Source organism: Culicoides brevitarsis, chromosome 2 (assembly GCF_036172545.1).
Source record: "Culicoides brevitarsis isolate CSIRO-B50_1 chromosome 2, AGI_CSIRO_Cbre_v1, whole genome shotgun sequence".
Taxonomy (NCBI): Eukaryota; Metazoa; Arthropoda; class Insecta; order Diptera; family Ceratopogonidae; genus Culicoides; species Culicoides brevitarsis.
Genome location: NC_087086.1, coordinates 22,807,403 through 22,816,610, shown reverse-complemented (window position 1 = coordinate 22,816,610; position 9,208 = coordinate 22,807,403).

The window sequence follows — 9,208 nt, the reverse complement described above, 5'->3', positions numbered from 1 at the left end:
GAATTTAAATACTAAAATGAAAAAATAAATTAATGATGTTTCCGAAGTATTTTGAGCTTGTTTGCATTGTGCGGGCTTCCACCTATAAAATATCTCTCAATATAATGAATTGTATATACAAATACAAAATGCATTGATTAAGAAATAAAAAAATAATACGGTGACAATGCCCATCTATATTGAATCGCAAATTTAATCAGTTTAATTGAAAAATAATAATAATTTGGAGGACAGGAAATTCATTTAGTTGTAGTTTGAATATTAAATATTAAATAAGAAGCAACATAAATTGTAAGGACTTATAGTTAAGTTAACTATTACTTTACGAATAAAAATGAAAAATAAGTAAGACTTAGCGGTAAGGTGAAAAGTGAATAAATCCGTTATAGCTTGCCCTATAAGTCTGGAAAGGGGCAAGTTGATAATGTTAAGTAAGATAGTTTTTATGGAAATAAATTACTATAGATAAATACTTAGTCGAAAGATTAATGTTAAGTAACTAAAAGTAGTATAGTAGTGTGATCAGACCAGAAAGATAAAAAAAAAATTAAGAATTGTATTTCCTTGTTTCATATTGTTAAGAAAATAGATTTAAAAAATAAAAACTTAAACAAAAGTTCAATGAATACAAATGATTAAAGTGAAGATTTTGTCAAAGTACCAAGTTCTTTTCAGAATACTGTTCTTATTTATTATATCCAAAATTAAATACATATTTTGCCATTGTCCAATAACGTAGACAAATAAGATATGGTATAAATATGATTCACATTTTTTGGATTTGCTTTTATAAAGATTGTTTTTCTTTATCAGAAAAACTAAGATACAAATAGTATATAAGCATTAAAATAAATAGAGCATAACATAGGGACTTAGTTACGTACAGTAGGACTAAATATAAAATAATGAATATAAATCTTAAAACGAACTAAAAGTAATAGTGAACAGCTGCTACATTAAACGGCAGAAACATTAAACACACCTATTATTTGTTGTACCAATCATTTTACATGAAGTGATACACTTCTGAAAGAGACAAAACTCAATACATGAAATACGAAAATTTTGAAAATCACAATTAAAATTAAAAAAGGAATGTAAAAATAAAGACTTGTGTAAACGTATCAAATTACTTTGCTTTTGTATCGCTGGATTGATTCGAGTATGTAAAATAATTTGATCATAAAAAAGTTGAGAAACTATTAAAGAATTGAACTTTCACAATGTTGAGACGGAATTTTCATGAAAAATTATTTATCTTTTCTGGCGCCAATATTTAATGCTAAGAAGTAGTAGAAAGTTCAAAAAGATGAAGGTTTTATTTGAAAATATATGTATTGACTTAATTTGTCTAAATGACTACGTACTGTTTTATAAAATTGACGAATTATTTTTTTTAACATTGATTTGAAATAATTATGATTCTGATTTCTCAACTGAATACATATTTGTTTTCTAATAAATTGGAAAGAAATTTCAAAAAATTATGCTATTGATGAATTGAACTTAGTCATATTTAATGTTTAAAAATTGTTATTTTCTCGAAAAACGTTTATTGTACAACATACAAATATAAATATATACAAATATGTATATATATTTAACTTTTTTTATAGAACTGATTTTGAGATGCAAACAAGCAAAAAAAAATAGTCAAAATTTTATTTGAATTAGTTGAGTTTAAAAAAAACATTAATAAATTTAAAACAAATTTATAAAACAAGTCGAAAGTTGTTAATTAAATAAGAAATGTAGAAAGTAAGTTAATTTTATTCTTAATTTATATTAGTATATAGTAGTAATTAATTAGGATAACTAAGGATTAAACAGAAGGGACAAAATAAAAGCTTTTTCTTTTATGATGTTAATTTCTATCTTTAGATTCATGAAAAACAAGTCAAATGAAAATAATGAAAAACTACTACTTTGTGGTTTTGTGTTACAGTGGAAAAAGTAAAATAAAAAAAATATACTTGTCAAATTCATCTTGTTTAAGCTTTTTTAATTTTAAAGTTTAAATTGAATCAGAGGCGGACCTCACTTTATACATAGGTATACCAATTTTGGTTCTCTTCTATTCAGGCGAATAAATTTAATATTTTGTCCTATGACGATTTTGATGATCGACCCCTTTTAAGCCCCTTTTTGCCTATTTCGTTTCTGAAGAAAAAACTCGGAAAATTCATTGCCAGAAAATTTCGCTAGAACACAAGTTTCTTATTTTTTTTAAACTCTGGATGGAAAGTTTCTTAGATTTTCAATATAGCAAAGTTGTGATTTTCCGTGATTCTTCGTAAAATGAATCGAATTTGAACTTAAAGTGGAGAAAAATCAATCAAAATTTTCCAAAATAAAAGTGTTTGAAAATCATTATTATGAATTTTAAATAAGTGAGTATTTTACATATTTTCATGTATTTTTTTAAAAATCAGGTGGCTCAAAATTTTGTATACCTATCGTCATATCTTAAATTTTGTTCTGAAAATTCACCAAATGTGAGCCTAAAGTCCTCACAGATGTACAAAAACAGCAACAATCAGACGCGAGGCTTATATTTCGTTTTTTTTTAAAGTTAAGATTATGTTCTTTATAAAAATGTTTTTCTACGCTGTGTTGTTGGTAAAAGTCACAAGGTCCTTTTAAAGTGTTCTGATATTTGGACCAAAATTTAATAAAATTATTTTCTTTGTCATTTTTCCCAAATAATTTTAATGGTTTCACACACCTAATTTATTTTTCCGAAATAATTTGTTTGGACTAAATTTGTAGTTTTCATCTAATTAATTTGTTGAAAATTTTATTCAAAAATTTCTGTATATTTACATATATGTTTTAAATTCTCAACTCAACTAATAACTCAACTAATTTACAACTAAACGGAATTTTTCGTTTTACGAAAATTTGAAAAATTTTGATTATAATTTATTAGTACTATTGAGAATGATTAAATATATGCGAAAGGGCGCTTCCGTAGAGACAAATCATCATAGAAGGACACGAAGTAGAGTGGCAAAACAGCGCTTTATACTTGGGGTTCATACTCGACCAAAAATTGACGTTAAAAAAACACATCGATGCCGTACTTAAAAAAGCAGGATTATGCGTTTTGTTGATAACCCAGCAGTAAGCTAACTTTTCGACTGTTGAATAATCCACAAATAGCTAGTGCTGCACATTATACATTTCAACTTACTCACTTTTTTGATCTAATTTCTTTTGAATTATAGGTAGCTTAGTTTCAGCTTAAGTTAGAATGCAATAAAGGTTTTTGTAGATATTTTCCTCTCAATAATTAAAACATTTCTAAAATTTAAATCTTGCCCTGACAACATTGAAAATTAAATTAATTTTTTAGAAGCCTTTAGTTAGATGCTATAAAATATTTATTCCGCAGGAATTTGAAACTTTTTGCCTTATCCTTGCGCATTTTGGAAAAATTATATTGTAAATTTAGCTTTCTTTGATTCGTCATTTTATAATTTAATTTTTTTTACTCTTTTCCTTTTATTTATTGTAAAAAAAATGTAAGTACGTTTATGTGGATTGCATAATAACGCTAAGAAGTCTGCAAAAGATTGAAATTACATTATAAAGCTGAAGAAACGTTCTTTAATTTGATTCTACTTTGAAAAAAATCGATCAGCATGAGTTCAAAGTTGGGCTAAATTTTGCAGTTTTTTGTCAATAGCTTTTTAGTTTTAAACTAAAAGTAAATAATTTATTCTACGAATGGATGGCGCCATAGTAGCTCACACAAAACAGGGAATGTAGCAGAACTCGCTATTTATGAAATATGATAAAAAGCTTTTTCCTTCTAAACGAATCGTAATTGACAGAAAATTAGGTATCTCATCTCAAAGACTTTTGCTCACAGCGCGACTTGCAAGCAATAGTCAAAAAATTTTGAACACAAAATAAATTGAAATTGTCAAAAACTTTGAAACTGACAAATTGACTTTAGCTTTGACTTTTTAGAAATGACTTTTAGAAAAAAATTTTCAAAAAATTTAGAACTGAAAAAAAAATCGCTCACAAAACGACTTGCAATTGTCAAGAAAATTTTGAACACAAAACAACTTGAAATTGTCAAAAAATTTCGCTTTTAAGACGACTTGTACTTGTCAAAAAAAAAATGCTTTCAAAGCGACATGCATTGAATTGTCAACAATTTTTTACGAAAAACTCTTGAATTTTTTGGTTAGATAAAATAATATTTTTGGTTAGACAAAAATGTAATACATTTTTGACAGGGACAGGGTAAAAAAATTGAAAATTTCATCATAATTGACCGTTTGTGTGTCTTTTCCCATATTTTTTCAAGGAATTTTCAAAATTTTTTAAAAATATTTTCAATTTTCAAGAATTTCGTATTAAAAAACGAAATAAAAATTTCATTCTCTAAATCCCGGGCGAAAAAGATAAATCGCACAACTGCAGTTTTTGAAAAAATTTAGTTAAGAATGAGAAAATATATTTCAACATGCCAGATCGCACAATTGCAACGAAAAGGATAAATCGCACAAATGTATTACTAACAAGTCAAATTTCAAAATTTCTCCACATAATTTTTTGTTTATATTTTTTTGTTGTTTATGTTCTGTTATTGCATAAAAAGTCAATTTGAACCTAAACCCTTGGAAAAATCTTGAAATTGCAAGACTTAAAATATCTCATTTTTATATGAAGTTTTGTGCAATTCTGAATGAAAAATTGCCCAAAACTACTCCTTATCGATAAGAAATTTTTCTGCACAAAAACTGTTTTTATTGGCCAATTATTTACTTTTGTGAGCTAGAAAATGAATAAATAGTTCATAAATAAATTTTAACAGCTCAAACACCGTAAAAAACTTTTAGAGACTCCATTCCGGTTCGCGAATTCCCGGGTACCCGGTTCTTTCGAAAGAACCGTCCAAGGAAATTAAAAAATGCTTTTTTTCAAAAATTTCAATCAAATTTAGGTCCTAATATGATTTTCTTTTCTTTTTTTGTTCAAAATTAACTTTTTGGCCTTTACTTATGCTCGACATATTATTAAAAACTTCTATTTTCTTTCTGAATAAGTTAATTAATAATCCTTTTAGGATATTTCCTTATCCAGCACTTCTGATTTCTTTTTACTGATTGCCAATTGCATTAAAAGTATCTCAAAAATAATATTGTAAAAATAAATTTGCTAAATCTTTAAAATTAAAGCTTTATAAGACAGAATTATTTCCAAGATTTTTCAATTTTAATATTCATGAATCAAAAAATCACAAAACTCGACTTTTTATCACATTTTCATTATAAAATAAAATGTTAAAAAAGCATTTAAATACCGTTTTTGATAGATTTTTATCGTAATATTTATGCTTTAAAATTAAAAAAAATAATGTAAATAGTTAATGTTTGGGTATCGCCTTTCGACCAATAACTAAAAAATGAAAAAAAAACTAGAAAATACCCGGGAAATTGGAGTCTTTAAAAACTTTAAATCGATTTTTCTCAATTTCTTATAAACTGCAGTTGTGCGATTTATCCCTTTCGCCCGGGAAATTATTTTTCAAAAATTTATGACAGTTGTTTTTATGAAATTTTTTCGTTTAAGTTTTTAACTTGAAATACTCTTAAATTAATTATGAATTATCATAAAAACAATTGAAATATTCATTAAGGACCAAAAATTATTTAAGTTTTGTGTATAAAAAATTTCAAAATTTTTTTTATCCTTTTTATTTAATTTTACGGTATTAAACTCGACTTTTCTTGTGTGTGCGTTTGTCAGTAACGCTGTGCCCTTAAAGTTTCTTTTTAGTAACTCTTGGATATTTGAGGACCCTGAAGGTCTGTGGGCAGTTCCTTGGATTGTAACGTATATGGAATTGTGAAAGGGTGGTACGAAAATGTGAAGTGAGGAGTAACAAATTGTGAAATATATGCATTTCAATGGGAAAAGTCTACAGGCATTCTTCAGTCATGAAATGCTCCATTATATGGTACGGTTCGCGTGAAATTTACAAAAAAATAGCGGATCGTATTTTTGAAAAACAAATTATATGTCCATGTTGTCCATCTCGAGACATTAATTTTTTGTTCTAGAACTTTGGATTTAGCTATTGAAAAACGGGAGCTATGGTCATTTGTAATTTTCACGATAAAAAATAAAAAGTATACATCCACAAAACGCGCAAAGCTCTGTAGTTTCTAAAAAATATAGGTTCATTGGGGGTATCCTGACTAAAACAGGAAAAAAGGGGGTCAAACTTAAAAAAAGGAGAAAAATTGTCAAAAAAATTTGACAAAAGTGAACCAAATGGCATGAAAATGTTGTAAATCCCGTAATTCGGTAGCTATCTCAATTTCAGACTGTCCTCGTTATTTTAGATATGGGGTTTCGTACTGGTTGATTCATGTATTCACCCTACCATATTTCTTTTAATATTTTATTGTCTGGTTATGACTGCAATGAAAAATAACCCCAGTTTTAAGAATTAGCCAATTTTAACTGTTATTTGGAATGTAATTTCTACATTTTGTAAGGAAAAATATGAAAATTGCACAAATTATGAATTATAATACATCTTCATTTTGAAAATTCTCAAATAGAAAAACGAGTTTTCATAGTTTTTTTTTTGTTAAAATCAGGTTCATAAGAAAACTTTTTAACTTTTCATAAATTTTGAGTCAAAATTTTAGCAATCATCCTTGCAATGTTTTAAAATTGATGAAAATTCTTTATGAACTCTATTCTTCGCTCTTAATGTTTTGAGGTCTATGAAATCCAAAACATTTTTGACAATTTTACCACCCTGATTGAGTAGATTTGGGTAGAATCGAACGATGTACTTTTTCTCAAGAATTTCTGTTTATAAAAGAATAAATTTGTGTAAACTTCCAAAACTGACAATAAAGCACTATTAAAGATTTAAGAATCGGCTTCTTATTTTACAAAACTTGAGAAGCTTTTAGACAGAATACCATTATAAAAATGAAAAAAGAAGCACAATAACTAAATGAAGTAATTTTAAAATTGAATTTTTTTGAAGAATCAATGCAGAGGAAAGCTTAAATCTCCTCTCTTGCAATTCCCGTTCCCGACTGATCGGGATCGGGAAATAAGCATTTCCCGTCGGGATTTATCGCCGGAAATTCTCGTAAGGCTATGTCTATCCGCCATTTTTTGTAAATTTCACGCGAACCGTACCATATATGTAATAGGTTATCATTAAAGATTTACTTAGGCAAAAAGGTAGTACTTAGGTAAAGAATCTTACAAGATTCCTGTTACTCAAAAACAAAATTCTCTTTGCACGTATTAAAATACATTCATCTGTATGTAAGCAATAAGTAATCAAATGTGTATTTTATGAACTAATATAAACATTATTGCATTAGATAATAAGTACCTAATTTAAGTTTATCATCTTATATTTATAATACAATAGTTATTTGATAGAAATTATTAATTGAAGCATGATTTTCATCCGTAGAATATGAGTATCACCGACATACACTTGTTCTATGTACAGGATATTTAAAAAAAAAAATCTTGTTTTATATTATTCATGTTTCAGAGTCATTGCTTCGAGCTAGTAAAACGCACACTTTTTCTATTCACGCTGTAAATCACCAAGGTGACAAGAGGTGATGATAAACATTTTACTAATTGGATTGTATTTTTCAATGTATATGTATGGTACGTTGTAGTCGTTGCAGATAATTATAGGGAAAATACAAGAGAAAAATTGGCAGAATTGATATATTCCACTGATTTATCGAGGTTGAATGGCTAACATGATTCATTGAGAATTATTATTTTTGTGATAGGTTGTGTGTCAAATTATAATAAAGCGCATTTATGCATCATAGATGATTTCCAATGTATTATAGAGTTGTATCTTTTTTTTCTTGAACGCAATGTAAATTTATCTGTGTTTCTTGAACACATTGATTTAAAAAACAAATAACTAAAAAATTATGTGACCATTAATCGAATGTCACAAAAAATCTGTGGATTCGTAAAAACAAAACATCGAGATTTTTCGCGAGTTTTTCGATGATAACACATGCATGAAATTTATGCGATGTAAACACGTGATTGACTCTATTGCTTTTAAAGAACAATAAAAAGAGAAATAATGAACATGTTCCGTTGTCAGGTAAACAACATCCTAATTATTACAAAGTCGTCCTTATTTACAGAATTTACTGTGAATTATACAGGAGCAAATGTATGATAAATTATTATGTAAGGGTAAAGTAAAGGTAGGTAAATATTGAACGTCAAAAGTTATGGTGTAGACACATTCTTGACACTATTCAATATGATATACAAAAATGTTATTATAATATAAGAAGCACACACATTTGCTGTTTTGTATAGACACTGCAAATGGACGAAGGAATAGTTGAGGTGAATCGTGGTTATATCGTAGCGGTCATTGTTATTGTTCCATTTTAATACACGGTTCATCTCTCTCTCTTTCTATGCTATTTACCTAACGTTGGAAAGGAACATGGTGCATGGTTCTGATAAATAGCTTCATATCCGTAAAGTGTGAATAAAGTGGTTTTTGTGGTAAATGGTTTTTAGTAAATAAACCTCGAAAAGCTATTGACTGAATATAAAAACTGAATACGAACTCTTGGATTTAATGTTGAGTAGATTTTCGAGAGGGCCATAAAATAAGAAGAAACTTTTGCTTTGGTGAAATTTCTTTCTAATTCTTTTTCAAAATTTTATGATAGTTTAAAAACGTTATAGCAAAACATGGAAAAAATACACGTAGCCTAACTTTAAAGTTTTTTTTTGTGTTTTAGCGAATTTTGATAAATTTCATAAAATTTTAAATATAAGGTGAAAAAAATATCATCAAAACAAAAGCTTTTTAGATAGACCTCACAATAAGAAGATAAGACAATCAGATTTGATTTTTAAAGTCCGGTATATTGGTATTTTTTTTTAGAATGGAATGCCTAGTGTAAAAATATGAAGAATAACACTAAAAATAATAATATTTTATTTTATTTTATTTTTTTAATTATGTAAACTTTTCATGATAGTGTTTTTGTCACATTTCGTAAAAAAATAATCCAGCATTATACTGGAGTTATCGTCTGTGTGTTTGTCAGCTGTTCCCCTGTCTTGTATAGTAGAGTTATACTATCGGTAAAAACTGTACCAAAATATAGGTGTATAACATCGAAATGCGGTATAGTTGGTCGTT